We start from the raw sequence: 20924 nt of genomic DNA on the forward strand, positions 1-20924 counted from the left end.
ACTGAGAAAAGCAACTGTCAAACTGAATACTAGATACTGTTTTAAATCGCCCAAGACTTTGGCTCAGAAACTCAGGAACATTTTATTCTGTATATAATTAAAATGACCACAAGAAAGGTAATTGGGAAAGCCTATTGTAATGGAAAATCTGGTGTCATGTCTCATAGCAAACTGAAGTGTTGCATTAACCGCAGCATTGCTATCCTTGGAGACTGCTCCAAAAGCAAACTGTGCAAAGACTTTCCTTGGTTTTAGTAAGCCCTGCAGGAGGCACAAATGAAGCGTCTGATCATCCAGTGTGATGAAATGAGAGCAACAAAAGGAGTTCACATTAGTTTGAAAGTGATCAAGGGAAAGAGGAGATTTCCTGGCTTTGGGAAACATCTGGTTATTATTCATTAATGTGTAAATTTTTTGTACTCTTCCCTTGGAATTCATTACTTGGGAAAGATTTGGAGATTTCTCCTCCCTCTTTCTTCCCTTTTGTTACTTTCCAAGATGATGCAGGATTTATTTCCATTCTTCTCTACTTCCTCCTTTATTCTGGCAAAACAAACAAACAAACAAAAAACTTTGTTATTTTTGCTTGTTTTAATGTTTGATTTTTCTTTAATGCCTATTCTTTCCTTATCAGGTGACTGTAGAAGACATCCACTTTTAAGAGTATTTTGGGAAAATTTTGCAAATTCTGAAATTACTCTGGTGTGATGCTTCTTAAAAACAAACTGTTTATTACTGTACTTTGTAAGGCTCTTGCAGCTGACTTGGAACAAAGAAGCTATTAAAATATAACAGAATAAGTTGGAGGGGACCTTAATGTTCATCTGCTCCCAACCCTCTGCTGTGAGCTGGTTGCTCCCCACCAGATCAGATTGCCTAGGGCCCCATCCAACCCAGCCTCGGGCACCTCCAGCAGTGGAGTACCTGCAGCTCTCTGGGTAGCCTGTGCCAGCACCTCTGAAATATCAGTCATATCAAGTCTTTTTGTCTTCTACAAGTAAATGCCATGATTAGGTTGTATTTCCAAAGGTGTCTTTCCAATTGGGAAAGCTAAATATTATATTTAGCGTTTTAGATCCTTATCTAAACACAGGCAGAAATGCAATTGTTTAGAAAACATCCCCAAAATACTGTAATATCAATCTTCACATGCATCACTGAGACACAGACATGAAAAATGGCGTGTATGCCATTGTCCTATGTTCTGATTTCAAGATCACAATTATTTTCTCTTCCACATGGTATGAATGCTAAGACAAACTCATCTCTCTTGCTGTGTCTACGCTGAACTTGCAGAGCTGGCAGTGTTAGAGGTCTTCTAAAGCCTCATCCAAAAACACTTCGAAGACGAACAGAAATGTCTCATTGAATTCATTGCCTTTTTGCACAGGACCTTGAGAATACTATGCATGAATTCTTATACAATATACATAAAGCTCTACTAATATGTATAGGTCTTTTTCTTTAGTCTCTCTGCTTGTATGTTTTTCAGTGCAGCTTTCGGGCAATAATTTAATTTCAGGTTTAGCTGTATTGGGCAGCTGAGTATAAAAACACAATGAACAGGGAAGGTGGAGATAGAAAAGGTAAAGCAGAGATGAGCCTTAGCTGCAGTCCTGCTCCTGATGCAGACAGTGGGAGGTTTATTTCATATGTGGGGCTTGATCTAATACAAAAGCCACCCAATTCTGTCTGCCTACTGCAGTTTGTGCTTCTTCATTTTCTCATACATAATAAAACAGGCTTATCCTTTAGGGAGAAAAAAAATATTTAAGAAATGACCTCATCCATGAAGAGGACTATGACTAATTCAGAGGGGAACCTCAGAAATCCAGATCAGCTCTTTGATAGTAAGGAACAGTTGGTAAAAACTATCAGTTCTCAGCATTGAGCCCTTGAGTATAGCAAAGCCAAATGATAAATAGCTGTGCATGAAGTTAAATGCCTAGAACTCAGTTTCTGTACTGGAGAGGGTAGGTGACCTGGGTTCTACCAATTCTACAGTATTATTTCTTTCTTTTTTTTTCGTTTATTTTGGATTGAGACTAACATTTAGCTCATGACCAGCCTGAAGCTAGAAAACAGTAAGGCATTTCCACCTTTTAGTGGGTTCGTTTTCATACAGTTGCATGTTGTTGTCCCTCTCCCTTTTGGATAAGTTCATCTGAGAATGAAATCCTCTCGGTAAGTCCCAGCTAAAGGCAGGCTGGTAGCAACTGGACTAAGACTTGCAGGCACAAAGTTTTCCTTTTTTGCACAACTGCAAGATAGCAGCAAGCCTCCCCACTGCCTATTGCCACAGTATACCTGGGCAAAATGAAAACAGTAATATTCTAGTCTGCTAGCACAGGACTTGTATGCTGGAGAAAGATGTTATTTTGCTTTTCCACCTATTTCATGATTATAATGTTGGATTCTTTTGAGGGTAGGAGTGTTGCCTTAACATAGTGGTCTGCACTGTGGGTCTCCTATCTTATTCAGACTATGTTTTCTTCCTTTTTCTCCCTCCTTCACTCTTTATCTCTGTTTCTAACTTCAGTTCCCTCATTCTTCTTATCTCCAATTTATCATCTCTATTTTTCTGTACCTTTTCTCAGTATTTTGACTTTTCCTGCATATTCCCTGCTTTTATTTTATTTTTCAGTTCTAGCATTTTTCCTCTGCTTCTAGTTTTATCTCAGTCTTTTCTCTTTTCCTCTTTTTCAAAGCTCCATTTTATTTCATTGATAACTGTACTGAGAGAAGTCAAAGGAGATGACATCAAACTCAGCAAACTGAGTTTTTTAAGAACATGTTTCCATCTAATAGTCATGCTCATTATACATCTGTAAGCTATTTACAGCGGAGTCTGAGACAATTTTCCTTGCTTTATCATTTTCCACTGACTTCAAACCGTATTTTTTTGTTTTTTACCCTCTGCATGGATTAGCTTGTTGTATCATTGTTCTGTTGTTGTGTTTGTCTTTTAATCTACCAGCATATTTATAACTTCTGAGTTAAAATAATAAGAAACAGTTGAATCTGTGTAAAACAATACCATTTGATTTTTTTTTGGTGTTGCAGGAAGGCAAAGGAAGAAGTCTCCTTTATCTCCATCCTAATGCCATTTAGAAAGAGGCTGTAATGAATCCTGGAGTACAAATGTGCTGTTTCCTCTGTGGAAGTAAGAGATCAGTTTTAGAATATAAAGCTTTCTGAGCTAGCTGCTACTTGGGAAATCAGCATCTTTGAGAACGGATCTTGCTATATACCACTTCTTGTAGCATGTTTTTTTGTAATGTTCTTGTACTAAAGCACTGAATAATTTGCCTTCATCAGAGTTAAAAAAACCCAAAAGATTAAGTTACAAAATGCTGCCAGCCTTGGCCAGATTCTAGAAGCAAGATGTACCTTGGATACTTCATCAAAATGCACTTTAAGACTTTTAATTTCACTTGCTCCCAAGAACATTCTGCATGAATACAAAGTCCTCGGCAGAGTCCTGGGAAGTAAACTACAACATGCTATTTTGTTAAAACAAAACGCTGTTCCCCATTTTGCTCATTCTTTATTCTATATCAGATGTAGCCAGCTTCTCTGTTGCACAGTTGGTGACTGGAGATGTTCTTGCTTTTCCTAAACTCCATGTCCTCCAACCTCCTCAATCCCAGCAAACAACTCCATGTTGGCCATTTTCTCCATTTCTCTGTCTCTTGAACCCCTCTTCTGTGGATGATAGTTTCTCCAGGACATCCCCACCTACAGGAGAAGCAGTGCTTGGAACTCTGTGCTATCCTGCAGGGTTCTTTTAAAGAAAAATCCTCCTGGGTGCATCCTCACATCACTGTCACTCATTTCTTACTACCAGAAATTAACCAGGCAAAAAATGACTTAAATAGCAGAATCTTAGTTTCATATTAATTTTGACCTGAAGTTTACACCTTCTGAAATCTCATCAGCAAAACAATGTCTTTGTTTCTTTGGAAGTTACTTAAAAATGTAGTCACATATTCAACTCTTTCCTTTTAAGTTCTACTCCTTTGACGGGCTACTTTAGGAAGGTCTGACTGTACATGATAAGGCCATAAATTTGATGCACAGATGGTCCAATTGTCTTTGTAATTATTGTATTCTGCCATTAGGTACACAAGGGTTTCATTTGTTTAAGATATATTTTTTCTTGTAATTGGAATCTGTCATGGCAGGTTGGATTGTCTGTTTGCTGGTGGACAAAATGTTCCTGTAACAGGTTTACTGGGATAGGTTAAACGCAATGTGAGGATATTTTTTCCCTATCTTCCAATAAAGAATAAGTCATGTGTAATATATGGTACTATTGGCTGACCTAGCATTGTCACAAAGATAATGCAGCCGTTGAGGGAAAGCATTCTGTGTGAGGTTAGTGATTTGTTTTTAGAATGAGTTTCCTATTAACATTAAAAAGAGAAATAGTAATTATTTGTAAACTGCTCATTTAAACCCACAATAAAACATTCCTGCTTGCTCAGGATAGAAAATAGCATGGCTTCTACAAAAGATGATAGAGAAAATACTGCTTAATCATTTGGCTAAACAAAAACCCATATCCGTTTTTGTTAATTCCTGAGATTTAATTAAAACACAGAGGTTGATTCCAAACCAAACCAAACCAATGCCTAATTATCACAAGTGTTAATTACAAGCCTTGCTTTAACTGAATGACTAATAGAACAGAATGGCAAATGCCTTCCCAACAGCAAACAGATTTACTGACAAATGAAGCAGAATGCAAATTGAGGGCATCTTCTAGCCTTTGAAATCCTGTTTTACCTCTGCTGTGAATAATAAGTGGGAATTGTTTTAGCCCATGTTGGTGATTGTTTATCATGAAATTCTGCTTTCTCTTTGATGCAATGAAAAATAGAAAATGAAAATAAGGTAAACACCTTAATCCGTGAACCCTTTTCTCTCCTGTAGCATATTTTAAATATATGAATAACAAATAAGACCAGGAAATTGGTCTGCTGAGTGTGTACTTACAGATAGCTACTGAAACCAAGCTGAAGAAAAAAAAGATATGGGTTTCAAACATGAGTACTCCTGGAAGACATTTATGAAGAGCTTATAACTGGAAGTGGGTTTAGACAGCTGTTAGTGCTAAAATGGTGCCTGTTGTCAGAACCCACATTTTCTTCTCACTCAGGAAAACCAGCTGAATTGCAACAATAGTAATGGCAAATGATATAGCTTTTCATTTTTGAACTATAGTGATGAGGGATTTTGTTTCAAATCTTCTTGTTCTCTGTCTGGACGGTCAACCTACTATTTTGCTTGATTGCAGGGATTTGATGTGAAACGTGGCACAAAATTTCAGGAAAATTTACACTAATCTACCAGCATGCAAATCCAAGTGTAGAAGAACTTGAAGGATAGCTATGACATTTATTTGCAAAGGTGTGAAGGAAGAAGGATGCTTAGAGATGGAACAGGATTTTGGTGGCTAATGGTTTCAAACATTCTGTCTTCAAGTTAACAGAAATTACCAATCTACTTAATTTTGTGTTCTTGTTGTGTTCTATGAAGGTAGCAGAACAGTGAATAACTAGGAAGTCAAACAAAAATTAAGCATTTTAGTATGGTTAAAGATTAGATCCCAGGATCCTTTCTACTTCCCTAATTTGATTATCTATGTGTCTCCATATCTATTTGTCTTTTCATCCTTTTATTTTTATCCTATCCAACATGATCAGAATTTATTGCAAGTTGTTATTCTCCGAGTTCACTAGAATTATACTCATTTAAATGTCTCCCTACATATTTATGCATTTATTTCTGTAGTGTAGAATAAGAAGGTTTTCTTGTATTTTCCCTTTGAAAAATATATTTTCAGGTGAAGCTGATGAATTTAAGCATAACAGCTGCTGTACTGTGGCATTTTACATTCATATTACTGCCTGAATTGCAGCACCTCAGAGTGCTTTGCAAATATTCTAAGTTTAACCTCAAGCTTCCCAGGGAGGTGGGATTGTTATCACCATTTTACAGACATGGTGAGATGGTGGGCTGAATTACTCTAAATCTACACAGCAAATAAATGTCCATAAATGAAATGCCAGACTCAAATTCTGGTTATTCCTTATATAGACCTTTAGAACATCCTTTTTCTGTGTTGAAAGTTAGTTTCACTCTCTCCCCCATTGAACTTAATGGCACCAGGCAAAATGATGGTTTTGCTGAAATTCAGCCACTTGATTGTCCACTAAAATCTGGAGGGCTTGTTTTAAAAGAAGGAAAAGCAATACTAGTGGTTTTGTCTGATTTTGATGATTGCTAGCAATGACATCAGGGCAGTCTCTCTTTAAGCTTGCAACTGTGCAATTCTTCTGAGAAGAGCTACTCTGATTTGATCATATTTGGGTCTGTGTTTGGTTCCTTGCACTACTTAATGCTCCTTTGCTAGACAGTGAGAAGTATGACTTTGATTCCTTCTGAGGTGTCATTATCACCAGAGGCTTTGTGCTGTACATTATGGATCTAGTTGGGTGTTGGTTATTTGAAATGGAATTGAATGGAATAGCATAGAACAGCTCAGTTGAAAGGGACCTTTATAGATCCTTAAGTCCAATTTCCTGGCCACTTTGGGGCTAACTAAAAGTTAAAACAGATTACTGAGGGCATTGTCCAAATCTGTCTTAAATACTGACAGGCATTGGTCACCAACCACCAACAGGGCAGGAGAATCACCTGTTTAGGCTGGTCCCTATCTTGACAACTGTTGCAAAGGATGGCCTGCTTTTATTTTTTTTCCCCCTTCCTTTATCCTGTGATATTAAGTTCCAGATATTCTATGCAAAACATGCAATTTCAAGTCTTAATCCGAGTGACACCATTGGGAATTGCAGAGTGCTCTCCTCAATGGGAGCGAGATTGGCACATCAGCCCCCTGGTGTGTCTGAGCATTACATCAGCTACTTATCAGCAGCATTTTTGTACTGTTTGTATTCAGATGCGATTAAGTCCCAGTATGATTTTATTCTGGCCTCCTCTAAATTAGATTAGTGCAGATCAATTGAATCCTTCCTTCCAAGAGGTAATTTCTTGCAGATATCTTGCAGGATCTACTACTGAAATGGGATCAGTTAATACAGCATTCAACAAGGTGGATCAACTGTACTGAAATGAAGTTAGTGGTCTGGTGTTCATTAAAAATGTACTGCTTCCATGGCTGATGAAATTCCTTTTGAGTAAGACACCGCATCTGACAGGAGAATTCCGAAGCAACATTTATTATTTACTGGTGTCAGATACTCATTTTGGAAAAGAGCAGAGTTTGAAATCATGCAAGCATCTGTTACATAGTTAGATTAGATAATGTAAATGTTTAGAAAATGCAAATTAAGCTCACGATAATTAGTAATGATGCTTTTCTACTTTTATTAATAAGGTAATGCTTCTGGCAATTACATTTAAATTTCATATGAAGATTCAAAGCACTGGGACAATTTCCTGTGTAGAAGAGCAGAAATCAGGGTGAACTTGCTTAGTGATCTGTGTCACGGGCTTGTTACAGAACTGGAAGCTACTTGTCTTCACTTCTCATCACTCAACTGTTGGCTTTTCTTGGTACATATGAATCTGGGAAAAATGAGATACAAAAATAACTGCAAATTATTGCGTCACATTTTGTGTACAAAGGCTGTTGTAATAACATTTTGAAATAAGAAGACAGCCTTCTGAATCTTACTTCTAGGATATGCAAACATACAAAGCCACATCTGTCCTGTATATGGGGAAAAAAACCTGAACAACCACCAACTTAAAGCAACTTTGATATGTCATACTACTTTATTTAAATATGTGTCTGCAAAAGCAAGTCCTTTCTGAAGTGTCTTGGACCCACTCAGGGTTGACATCTAAGTCTGTGTTGTTGGCATAAACCAGTCTAAAATCCTGGCAGAGACACAGAAAGGAAGAACACTGAATGTTAACAAAGGCTTCATTAATATTGATGTGTAATTCACATGGCAGTGAGAAGCTTCATTATTAGCCACTATTGTTATGATTCTAGCATTAATATTCAATGAGGATGTGTGGGTATTGAAATTCCCTGACTTCTGGGTACCCCAGTAGTCCAATAATAATAACAAAAACTATGCTAGAGTCAGTGGGAGCCTGGTGTTATCCGTGAAGTAATCAAGCTCTGCTTTGTTTTATGAAGGTTTCTGAGTTCGTACTGATGTCTTGTGGAATGGAGGGCTCCCATACTTCATTCTGTCTTCAGGAAACTCCTGCATCTACAGATAAAGGTAGCATTCCTTCTCTATAGCTGCTTGCTGAATCTCTGCTGGAGAGAACTGCCACAGGAGGTAATTTTGTACCTGGTTATCTGGAAAAAATCAAAAAATAACACCAAAAAAAACCAACATCCCCCTTTCTTCTACCAAATCAAGTAGCAATCTTCATTACAACTTCAATAATAAGTGGATTTTTTGGGGGAGGGAAGGATGTGCAGTAATAAAAGACCCCATTCACTCTAAGCTTTCTTGAATCAAATATTTGCTCATCAGAGTTAGCTATCTAAATGCGTGAATCATTTTACCATTGTATGTATAAATGAGATTGTGATGCAGTGTTTGTGCACATGTGCAGGCTGTGATCCATAGAGAGAAATGGAATATCAACAACTATATCTGTGAAAGTAATTGCATTGACATCAGTGGGGCTAGTGGCAATGCATAAAGACAAGTACATACAAGAAATCCTTGTAGGCTGAAGGCCTCAATGTCTGACATACAGGCTCCATTTTGAAGACATAACTGAGGGTATATTCAGACTGTACCAATACAGTTTTTTTTTTCTCCTGAATTCTCTCCATCTTTCTAAAATAGAATTTCATTTGAAAAACAACAACAACAACAAACCTCTAAGCATCTTGAAAATCCCACTGTCTAGGAACATCTCATTTATTTATTTATTTTATGAAGTGCAAACTTAAGTCCTTTTGAAGAAATCACCAGGAACAAAGACCTAATGGCATGCTACAAATAAGTGGGTGTATTTAATTTTCTATAAATATCATTAGTAGCTACTGAAATTAAACACATCGTTGTTTCAGTAGTTCATAGAGACAAGGATTTATTTTCTTCTCCCCATGTCTCTTGCTAACACAAAAGCAGATGGAACTCTCCCTCTCTTCAAACCCCCATTCTTACCTTTGAATGGTGGGCTTAATACATTACAGTAAATCTCAGCACGCAAACCAAAGCTCTACTGAAACCCCTGTCTCAGACATTGGTTGTAACTGTAGCGTAATGTGACTGTACTGTAACATACCTGTTGTCTTCCATGGCAATGGTGGATTTACAGTAGATTTTCCTTTTCAAAAGGCTAATGCCTCAAATCCTACCAATGTTTCCCCAACAGACCTGTTTGTGCAGAGCACTCTCAAATGGCTTTCTTGCTTTCCTCTCTGGAATAGTCTAGGGACTCTACAGTTTTACGTCCACATCTCTAGTAACAATTCTACTTACTCCCAAACACAGTGGTGATCCAGTGGCACACAGACTAAGTGTTTTTCTGGGGAGAGAGGGAGAGTGACGTATTGTCAAGCTGCTGCTTTAGTGAACATGAGTGCCACAGAGTGCCACATGCACACTGTGATGAGACGTCTGAACCGGAGCAGCATGCAGAGATGATTTAGCAGCTGGGAGTGGGAAAAGAGTTGGGATACATTATCACATGTGTTTCAGAAAGTTTTCTTTATTGCTTCCATGGTATTCGTAATTCATGGTGAATAATGTTTATTTGTGCTATGCCACCAGCTGCTGGGTGTTTTATAGTAGTGTCATTAGCTCACTTGCAAGAAAATGACAATGAACACCAAATACAGCTGGGGCGTCAGCATAGTAACATAATGCAAGAAAAGAGATTGAGATCAAGTGAATATGTAGAAGCACTTGCTCCAGGATAACACTAACAATTAATGGCATCCTGGAGAGATTTATTCTGCCCTCGGGTAACAAACTGCTTAAACACTGTTGCATGTTCTGAACATTTAAGAAGATAATCTGCATTTCTTCTCACTTTCAAAGCCCTCTGTAGGCATTCAGTATTTACTTTTGCACCTTAGTCATCGTTAACACTTCATCAGTGACAGGTTTACTTTTAATTTTTAGCCCAGCTCCTACTGGCAGATGAATCTTCCTGCACTGGCCTTTGCCACGTTGAAAGCTTGTTTCTTTGTCTCTGCAGGTAATGGTTGTCATTCTCTCTAAATCATCTGAAAAATGACCAGATAACCCATTCACACTGATTACTTGTGCTTGTCCTACCTTCATTGTCTTTTGCCCACTGCTCGTCCTTTCGCATCCAAGTCTGAGCTTCAACAAGATATTTTCAAAGTTATGCCAAAGTAGAACTCACAGCATCTTCCTGCTTTTCGTCTTGCAGTACTGACTACACTTCTTACACGTGTGTTGCTATTTCCTCCTCTCCAAGGATATATATAAAGCTGTTCCTACTGCTCTATGGTGATATGGCACTTAGACATATATTTTTAATATATATAGAATGCTTTAATTTGCATGACAGGTGTGTTTTCTTAAAAAAAAAAAAAATAATAACAATAATGCTGTGTGAGACCATATACTGACTTCTCTGTAGAGGTGGTCTCTGTTACTTTGATATGAAATGAATGCTACCCAGACTGGTAGTTTGTGCAAAATCTAGCTGATGATACGTCTACTTATCCTTTTGCATTGCCAGCTGAGATTCTCAATGCCCTCTTTTAATCAGTATTTGAAGTGAGCGACGTGCAATCAGGAAGGGTTTTTAGAGAACAGAGAGATGCTTGCCATTTGCCTTGTGCACTTACCACGGATTCATTTTTTTCACCAAATGACAATGGCACTCACAGGTGTAAGAGAAGAAACTAACAGGAAACACTCAGCCAAGCTGTCTGATAGTGAGACACTTTACTAGAGCAAATTTGCAGTAGAGCTGCAGATTGACTCCAACTTACTGTGGCTACCTGGTGCTTGGGCTGACGAGCTCAGTGCTATCCCTTTGTTCTTTTTCTTCCCAATAATTAGAAGGCCAAAGTGGGTTACAGAGTAATGGCTGCTGCTGTTTCCATCTCATTTTAGGAGTCCTTTTGCTATTCAGTGCCAGTAAGAGGGTGTGTGTTAATACCCTGTATTTCAACTGTGAAATGGATGTGATCCTTGGGATGGGGAAAAAAGGATTTCATCACTGTCATGGCAAAGTAACCAGCCTTCAGATCAGCATTCTTACATCCTCAGGTCTAGCTGCTAAATGTGCAGCTGAGGTCAGAGAGAAAGGGAAAGAGGAAGCCTGGATAGAGTTTGCAAGAGAGAGTTACCAATGTCTGTAATCTGTTCCAGCAAGCCTCCTAATCCTCTGTGGTGGTTGAAAGTCAATGCACAGTCTACTCCTCTCCATGCTCCTTCTGGGCTTGTTTCATGGCAGATTGATCCAGGTTACCCAGAAATATACACTGTGGCACTGGTGGACATCCTCACTGCTGATGCAGGAGTTGTGTAACACTTGCTGGAGAACCTCAGCTTTTCCACCAATGTGGTCTGCTTGTCCTTGCTGCCCTGAGAATCCCTCTCTCCTGGGAGGTGTATAAAATACATCAGAGATAAAGCAACAAAATGAGGACAAAGGCAAGTTTGTAAGAGACAATATAGTGCATATGATCATGTCTGTCTTGAAAAAATGGAGGTGGCTCCAAGATTTTTAAAGACAGCACACAGTAAACAAAATCACAGCAATTTCATGCACCATGTGAAATGGGGCCTGGATTTCTGAAAGTAATTCTTGTGTTCTATTTTCCTTAAAACTTCTCTAAAAATGTTTCAAGGATGCTGTATAATTTTAGTTTAGGTAGCATATTTTCCCCATCAACCAAATTGCAGATGCATAGAACAGCGTATTACTAGGAATCATACTTAAGCCCATCAATATTTCACAGTGAACCTGGATATTAATTCAAATTAGACCTCCTCCTGGTTCAATTCTGTAACCTGAGTAAAACACACCATGAAAAAAACCACTACTATGAAAGATACGTACCTAAGATGCTGTTAAGCTAATGGCTAGCATTTTTCACTTGACACACTGCATTTATATTTTTGATAAGACTTTGTATCATGTATTTTCTACACCTTTTAGAAATAAATAAATGAGATTCAAAATATCTAGGGAATCTATATTTTTCCCACATATATCATTAGCAACTTCAAAAATATTTCATTCTTCTGGTTAACTTTGTGAGTCATTTTGAGTCCTGTTATATGTGAGAAGATCTGGTAAAAGAGGAATATGAAGAGTTTACACATAATTAATAATTCTCCCTTACTGGATACTGAAATTCTTTGAACAAGCTTTGAACATTTCCCTCCTTAATAAGGACTGTAGAACATATAATTAATCTTTTCAATTATAAAGGAAAAATAACCCTCTTCCTGATTGGCCAAGTGATACAGGAGCTTAAATATCATTTAAAATCAGTCAAGTTTAGTTTTCAAGAGGCAGTATTTTCCCAGTGAAGATTTCCTAGAGCGTACAAGAAGGGGAGCATTTGTCTAACTTTAACTCTTCTGCCTACAGGCATGTACATGTGCTGGGATATGATACAACAGCTGTTTTTGAGGGGACAGATCTACCCTATCTGTGGAAACCAAGGAAGGATTGGTGTATATGGATTATGGCCAGGAAAGAAACAGGATCCAGGTAAGTCTACTGAAAATTGATTAAATCAACTACAAACATAAATACGTACAACCTAGCATAAAACTTCCTACATTATTTTTTTTCAACTTTTTTTTTCCAGTAATTTTAACATTCTTTATTAATATTTTAGCTCCCTCAGCCATTTATCTGCTCTGTTATGTCTAAGGGCCAGGGATGACAGAAACAAAAGTGTATTTGAATTTTAGGCAGGAATTGAAAAGCCTGTAAAATATGTTTAAAAATCCAAATGGAGAGATGGACAGAAAGTGACAAGTTTTTAACAGTAGACAGATTTTATGGCAAAGAAGCTAAGCATTTCTGTGTTTAACTGTGCTTACAATTAATCAACTTTTAATTCTGTTCATTAAGCTTCATTATTTATGAAGCAGCATATTATGGTCACAAAGGAGTGGATTTGATTAAAATTTGAAGCAGAGCAATTCAGAAATAGTAGTTCCACCCAACAGAGCTAAGCACAATCAACGCATAGGAGTTCTGTCACTGAGGTGAATAGAGCGTCTCCCTCTTTATTAGATCAGAAGTGGTATCTAACTTATGGTCCTTGTTTGTCTTATATGTGGTATGTGTGTGTGATTGCAGAACTATATAGCATGATTTCCTACAAAGGTACAATGTTGATTTTCCTCATGTGTTATGCTGTGGTATTTGAACAATATTAGTTACCATAACATAGATGTGAAACACAGCAATTCTCTCAAGGTTTATTTCCAGGAGTAAGGAAATTAAGTTCTGAAGTGTTCTCCTTCAATTAAAGCCAGTCACCATGTGTTTTCTTCCCTAAATGTTTAAAATAGTTTTACTAAAAAATAAAAAAAATAGAATAATCCAACTGAGACCTGGACTGAGTGTACACACTGACTTTTATCAGCCAAGGATGTGAGTAGCTAGTTTTGAGTGCCAATTCCAAACTGTTATGCAGAATTTTCTGTAATGTTGAGGCAAAGCAAAGTACTTTGTTAACTCTTGATCCTATAAAGAATGTGAACCAGAGTACCGCTGGTACCTCTTTCCACTCCTGCTGGATGCGTTGATCTCTTTGGCCAATTTTGGCTGCTTTCAGTTTTAACACTTTCTGACTTATTTCAGAGTTCTGCAGACTTGGTTCTTCTTGTTTCCTGGTCCTGAAGATATGCAGCAACTGCTTCCCCTTGCAAAATGCAAGCAGTTAGTTTTTTTCTGTTAATAAATGATAATCTCTAGTACCTGCTATTCCAGGTGCTTGGATTTTCTTTTCCAGCACATGCTTCTGGTTCTATAGGATGAGGGACTTGACATGCGTCTTAGGATCTATTTTGACTCTAGTTCACTTCCCAGGGAATTTAAGCCTTTCAAGAGCATGCAGCAATTAATAACGCACTTGGATGCATGAAGACAAATGTAGAATCTTTCTCTTGGATCCTCTGGGAGCCTGTTGTGAAATCTTAATGATGTCCTGTATTCAGGAATTGTTCCTGCTGCCTTTCTTTCTATCACTTACATAATTATATCTCCTCTGTTGCAATCTGTAGTGAAAAATATTCAGGACTTGCCCAAACTTCTTTGCCTTATTGACACAAACAATCACACGGACAGCCTTGGGATTATTCCTGTGAATGAACACAGCAGGGTGTAGCCCATTCTCTCACTGCCAAAGTGCTCAAATTTGGGGAATATTCATAGTATTTCACAGATATGAGTGTCTCAGTACTGAAAGTATTGTCTGTGTGCACAGGCACATTTATCCATGTTCTTCTGGACTAAGTGTTCAATTTGCTGTTGATATTATGCTGTTACTTGCTTAAGAATTTGTTTTGAAAACATAACCTTACTTTGTATCACGTCTTTATGTGGTGATAACACCAATGGTACTGAAGAGGCAGGATCAGATTTCTGCTTGGTTTGGGTTTGGAATAGTCAGACATGCATCTCTGCTGGATGGGGTCAGTGCCATCAGGACAAGGCTGAGGAGTCAGCTGCTGGCTGTGAACTGTGAGTATCAAGATGTGGAAGGAAGTGGACTGGCTCCAGCTAAAGCCAAAGGGACTGACTGCACCTCTGAGTACAGTCACGCTTCTAACTCAGGCGTGTTGCCATCCGTATCATTTTGTTAATCCTTTGCTGACTAGGCTCTCCTAGTTCCGGCAGAGTTTTCTTTCCAGAGAATTTCAGCTAGATTCTGTGAATTTGATCAAAACTGATTCATTTCCAAGAAATAGCAATTTTTTAATTTTTTTTTTTTTTCTGGAAATGTAATAGTAGGTATCATACAACTGGTTTTGCTACTTGCTTTGAAACCAGTTCTTTCACTTTCTTAAGCCTGATTCTTCTCCCAGTTCAACAACACTTAAGCATAGGCTATTTTTTTTCCCCAGATACTCCAAAACTCTGAGGAATTCTAAGTTAGCTTAGATTTATTTCTGATTCTGAAAACCTATACCTTAATGAATATGCTACACTGTAAGGGATCATGTCTATTTTACCCATGTTGAATGTCCTCCTCCTCCTGTTGCCATTCTGCTTTCTCCTGTTGTGGAGTCAGCATGCTGTCAAGAATTCTGGGAAGAACTGGTATGCTGGGAAATTCCTTTTTTGTTTGCTGAACAGGCAAGCCTTCATGTAGGCTTAGGACACCTAGGGGCATTGTATAATGCCTGATGTGAGAAATAAAATACAGAAAGAGGATCTAAGAACACAGACAATTAAACACTATTATTTCATTTTTCTTGAATAGATTTGTCATGAATGTTGGAAGTGGGAAATAGCCCTCTATCAACTCAGGTATCAGGAACCTGGATTTAAATCTGCATATTAGCACCAATGGCTGTTATAAAATTAGTCTTTCTTTGAATAGCAGGTAAAAAAATACGCAATAATAATGTAAATAATGACATAGACGTGTTTTTAAGGCTACATTCTTTATCAGGATGTATGGGATATTCAGTGTTCATGAAACTTGTTTCTGTAGACTTGTAATATGAAAATAGAAGCAGAAATTGTAAACTGCTAACATTAATTTATCTCTTGAGATCAGGGTGGTAAAGTTAGGTAAAATACTCTCATGGAACAATTTTTCCCCATCCCTAATTTACAGAAAGAAATGTAGTAACATGAATGAACAAAGAACAAAATGTGGAATACGATCAACCTATACCTCCATCCCCTCCTATTCCCCAGGACAGAAATGAAAAGCACTTTAGAGGAAACTCCTCTTATATTTATATAAAATAAGGATTTTTTTTCTGCTTCCATCTAATTTCCAATGAATAAGAATTACTTTCATGCTATGTCAGACTCAGACGGGATTTTAGTTGAATTTACCCTGAGCTATATAAGCATTAGAAAGTGAGACCTTTTTTCCATAGATATGAGTCTGTTCATGGCTTGTATATTACAGTTTGCCTTATTACATCTCATGGATTGAAGCCTAAGGCTCTGTAAGTGAGTTGCCCAAAACTGAAGGACCCTTACAAGCTCTGACAACCAACAACCTGCATTAACAAATGATGTGGATATTTCATTTGAAGTGGGAAGAATAAGGAACATTGCTTTAAGTCAGTGAGGAAAATGAAAGACTTAATATAAGTTGAGTACAAAAGATGAGTCTAAACCTGATTGCTTTCTGTAGGAAAAATTAAATGTAAGCACTCTAAAAAAGATACTCATTTTAACAAGTTCCTTCTTTAAATGTGTTTCATGTACTTTCTCCATTTCTTGTTCTTTCTCAGCACATACTCATCCAATGACTGCTGCCTTCATTAGCAGTTAAATTAATGTTGTCTGACCACCAGTACTGTTGCTGAGAAACAGTCTTGATAAACTGTGAGGTTGTTTTACACTTGATGAAAAAGTCACGTTTCTTTTTAACGTAAGAAATCCATGCTGTTGGAGGTGTGCATAAGCTATAACTGTTGAGATGTAAGGCTTTTAGAGAAGTTTTTAAGCACATCCATTATTTGGCATGATTTCCATATAAACGGAGTACCCTACTAGCTGCTTATTTGCATTCTCTGCAATCAGCAGCTCTGAAAGTTGCGTGAGGGTTTGGTGTTTGCAGCTATAATCCTAAAGGTCTTATGATGCAAAGCTTTAACTCTATTCTCATTGACATTTAAAGGTATGCTAGGTGCCCTTGCAAGAAACATATGATGTATCAATTTATCAGGGAGAAAGTGGGAGGCTGGGATGAAAGGTTTTGTACAGTACAGAAATGGTGACGAATGAATTGTATCGGTCGTGGAAATGGAGCATCACATAAGAAGCAGAAGATGGGTAAAGTACTCCCCTGAGATTACAGAGTACTTGTGTTCAGCTCATATACCATGAACTACGAGATGTGGACACTGGTTGGTATTATCTAGCAATTATTTTGACAGAATAGGTATTTTCTGTAACTAAAACAGTTACACAGTGGGAAACAAATACTACACTTATTTTAAAGAATCCTATGATTTTTTCTTATATCAGTTCTTCAATCACTCCTGCTGGAGTGAACTCCACTCTGCTAGTGTACAAGAGCTACAGGTTACTGGAACTAGGGAAGAGTTTGAGTGGAAGAATTCTCTATGTTATACTGATAAGAAACAAGATGGTTCTTGGTAGTCCTTTTCAACAAAGAACTATTTTGTTTGCAATGTGTGTTTTTGTTTTTCTGGACTCAAGAGAAGCATAAAACAAAAAAGAAGCTGCCAAACTGCCAGGCACAAACAACTTCAGGAAAGGGAGGGTTTTTGAGACAGAAGACCCTTGTCAAGCAGCTGAGGTCCTGCTTGTGGTTAGCCATAGCGGCCCAGGATACAGAGAATTGTATATGATGAAAGTATAGCAGAATTATAAACTCCTCTGAACATTCATTTTAAGATCTCTCTCTCTCTCACTCTTTTTTAAATAGAACTGGTGTTTTAGAAGACATATAGAAGGACAAGCATATGGATAAATGCCACAGAAATATCTTCAAAATAATCCAGAAGCAAAACTCTTATTGAAAATGGGAGATGTTAAGTACTGATAACCTGTCCACAGTGAATAGAAGATGACCAGGAGTGGAAGGTAGTGTTCAAGCTTATCCTACAATTCCTATGGTTTTTAATGATTTAATAAGGAACCGGGAGTTCCTTATTCTATGTGGAACCGGGAGTTGGACTCGATGATCCTTATGGGCCCTTTCCAACTTGGGATATTCTATGATTCTATTATTTTTCACTTTTTTCACTGGTTATAAAATATAAGTATTGATATCCTTAACATTTTTTTCCCATTGAAATGTCACAGCATTGAAAATATTGGGATCTATTTATTGTCTGCGGTTATTTTGCCAAATGAGTAGGAACAGCTTTCAGCCATTGGCTTGTTTTTTCTTTTCTGTTCAGATCTCATAATAAGGCACCTAAATTATCAACAGAAAAAAATATTTCTTTCATTAAAAAGACATTTTTATGTTTATCAGTTCTTATTGTGTGATATGATTTCCCATTCTGCACTCTAGTTTAAAGGTCAATAATGAAGTCATTTGATACTTAATCATTGTAATGTTTTGGTACTTTAATTTGACAAAACTGATTAAGAGTTGAATTTGTTGAAATCTATGAGAAGCCGAGTTTGGTTGTTGCTCCATGTTCAACAGTTGTGCAGATTTATTTATTTTTAATCATTCCCTGTTGGCTTAGAGTTGCAGATGGAATTCTGAAGCGTGCTGAAAATTCAGAAAATAGACTAGTGGGGATTTTTCAAACTCTTTCACAAGCTTATCAGAATTTAACAAAATCAACATCATGAATGGGATTGGTATCCTGAAAGTAAAAAGGAATTCATAAGCTACTGAAACAATCTCACATTCTGCACTCCTGTTTCATTTTAGAAAATACTTCTTTCTAAGGCAGAATCCTATTCTTGGGGGAAAAAAATCACTGAAGACTGGAAATACAGAAGGTTTCAACCATCTCTTTACATTCCTGTTTATGTTTACAGAAAATGCCTCTAACTTCCAGATTTTTATATTAATTTTTATTCCTTTGTTCTTTTAGGATTAGCCCCTGACTATAGAGAAAGAAAAGATGAGACAGGTTACTAAACAAAAGGAGATGAGAAAAAAGTAAGAGGGCTAATGAGGAACAGATTTGGAGGGAACAGCAAAGGTAATATGTTGGAAGGAGGCAAACGGATAGGAGGATTACTATTAAATTCCTGCCACTGTTCCTGCCATTCTGCTTCAATGCCTTTATTTGGCAAATGGAGAGAGTGATATGTTTTTGCAAAGCTAAAAAAATAGTGTCAATTTAGTGCACAGACAGCTCATCTTCAATGACAGTCATCAAAGGGAAAGTATGAAAAATATAAGTTTTTAGGGGTTTAGATGCTGCTGATAGGTCTAATGCTATCAAACAGTTTGTAATTTGGAAGTAAATAGAAAAAAATTCTTTTAGAGTGACTGAGTGAGTGTATGAGTGACAGGGATTCTGTTTTCTTTCATAGAAGGGAAAAAATACCCGAATTCTGAACACTTAACAAAATACAGGTCTTGTTTCCAGTCAGCCCTATTTATAATAATAGATCTTCAAGAACTGAATCTTATCAGAGTAAGATAAAGATGACTTCACTGCAGTGAATAAGTACCTCCACAAGGAGAAAATGAAAGCACTAAAGAACTCTTTAGCCAATCCGAGAAAAGCCTGAGAAGAATCAATTGCTGGAAACGGAAGCCAAATTAATTCAGATAAACTGTAATTTTTTAACTGTCAGAATGATTAAATGTTGGAATATTCCCCGGGACAGGCAGATTCTCCATTTTCTAAGATTTTCAGACTGAGGTAAGAGAATTTCTGCTGAGAACAAGTTATTTCTTAAAAAATCACTAGGTATTTGGCTTAGTAACTAGATAATATTTAATGACAGGGATGTTCATGTCATATGACAATCCCTTCCAGCCTCAAACGTGATGAGTCTTTGAAATAGTAGCACTTAGAGTTCTGCAGATGAAGGTTGTTATTTAGGTTAGGACACAATTTTACAGCTGTCTTTTGATTTTGTCTTACAAACATTGGTAGTGGTAGGCACTACATGTGTTGGTTTCAAACAAACATTTTTATTGCTACAGCAACTGGTTTTCTGTTCTGTGCAATGAAACCTTTTGTGATTTGTTGTTTTCAAGATCTTCTCTATATTATATTTTACTTAGAGGATTTTCCCTTGCTGTCCTCAGATCTCCCCGACTTTGAGTTCTCCTCCCATCACCAGGATGCTGCTGACCTGCTCTCTGCTCTGCACTCAACTCAGTGGTGGGACTTCCAGAGGCTGCCTTCACCATTTCCTTCAATTATGTTCTCCATAAAGCCCTACCTCAGCTCTCCCAGAGTCTCAGCTATTCAAGTTACTCCAGGTAAGGATGAACAGCACTAAACTGGTTTGGCCTTGTTTCTGAGCTCTGCCATCCTGCATCATTTCTCTTCATTTGCCATTCCTTCTTTCTAAGCTGTTGCCACCTTGTTCTGTGCTTTAGGTGACTGGGGGAAGGAGTTGAAATGTAACCAACAGAAGCTTCTGTGTTGGTGTTTTTTTTTTTTTTTTTCCTTCTTTTCTCATTAGCTAATTGTGAGAGAATAAATGAATCTATGAGTAAGCTTGAATTTCTTCCCCAGACGTTTCTATCTTTTATGGTATTGCTTGGTTTGAAATCACTGTAATAAGGACATGAGGGACTGTGAAGGATTACTAGAATACCACAATTAAGAGAAAGTTAGAAAGACTTTTATTCCTTTACCTTGCTCATCTGTTACTTTAGATAGCTCAGCAGAGCTCATAATCAGGTTTCCTTGCTACTTTTGCTGCTGTAGAATTTCTGGAATGCCGTGCCCTGGGATAAGAGCAAGCAGCTTTTAAAGCTCCATAGTTAACTTTTAACAGCTGTCTGATGTTGTTCTATACAGTTCTGAGAGTTCATTATGCAAACTCACATCACACTTGCTAGGTCAGGTGCAGAGTAGAAAGCAAACCTTGAATTCTTTCTACGTGAGCCAGCAAAGGAGAAAAATGAGATGATGTAATTCACCAAAACTGATGTTTAACTGTGGTAGTAACTATATCCATACGGTGATGTTGTGCTATGAAATGAGAATGCTGCATACTAGGCAGCACACTTTATATGTGCCAGCCCAGCTTTTCATCTCAGGTATGCCATTCTGCACCCAGTGTCCCTTTCTAGGCTTTATTGGTGCTCT

The 20924-nt window shown here is 37.5% G+C and overlaps 1 long non-coding RNA gene across 3 annotated transcripts in view; it reads left to right on the forward strand.

The window, feature by feature from the left end:
* LOC101749505 overlaps nucleotides 1-20924 on the forward strand; it is a 198248-nt gene that overhangs the window by 45762 nt on the left and 131562 nt on the right. For 2 of the 3 annotated variants that reach the window (XR_005860213.1, XR_006939400.1), the window contains exons 4-8: nucleotides 8177-8324; nucleotides 10134-10209; nucleotides 12592-12714; nucleotides 17603-17760; nucleotides 19910-20086. This is a non-coding gene — a long non-coding RNA (uncharacterized LOC101749505). Of the gene's footprint in view, nucleotides 1-3060; nucleotides 3164-8176; nucleotides 8325-10133; nucleotides 10210-12591; nucleotides 12715-17602; nucleotides 17761-19909; nucleotides 20087-20924 lie in introns of those variants that run through there. The other variant, XR_005860211.1, reaches the window with a different exon arrangement.

Source organism: Gallus gallus, chromosome 5 (assembly GCF_016699485.2).
Source record: "Gallus gallus isolate bGalGal1 chromosome 5, bGalGal1.mat.broiler.GRCg7b, whole genome shotgun sequence".
In the NCBI taxonomy this organism is placed as follows: domain Eukaryota; kingdom Metazoa; phylum Chordata; class Aves; order Galliformes; family Phasianidae; genus Gallus; species Gallus gallus.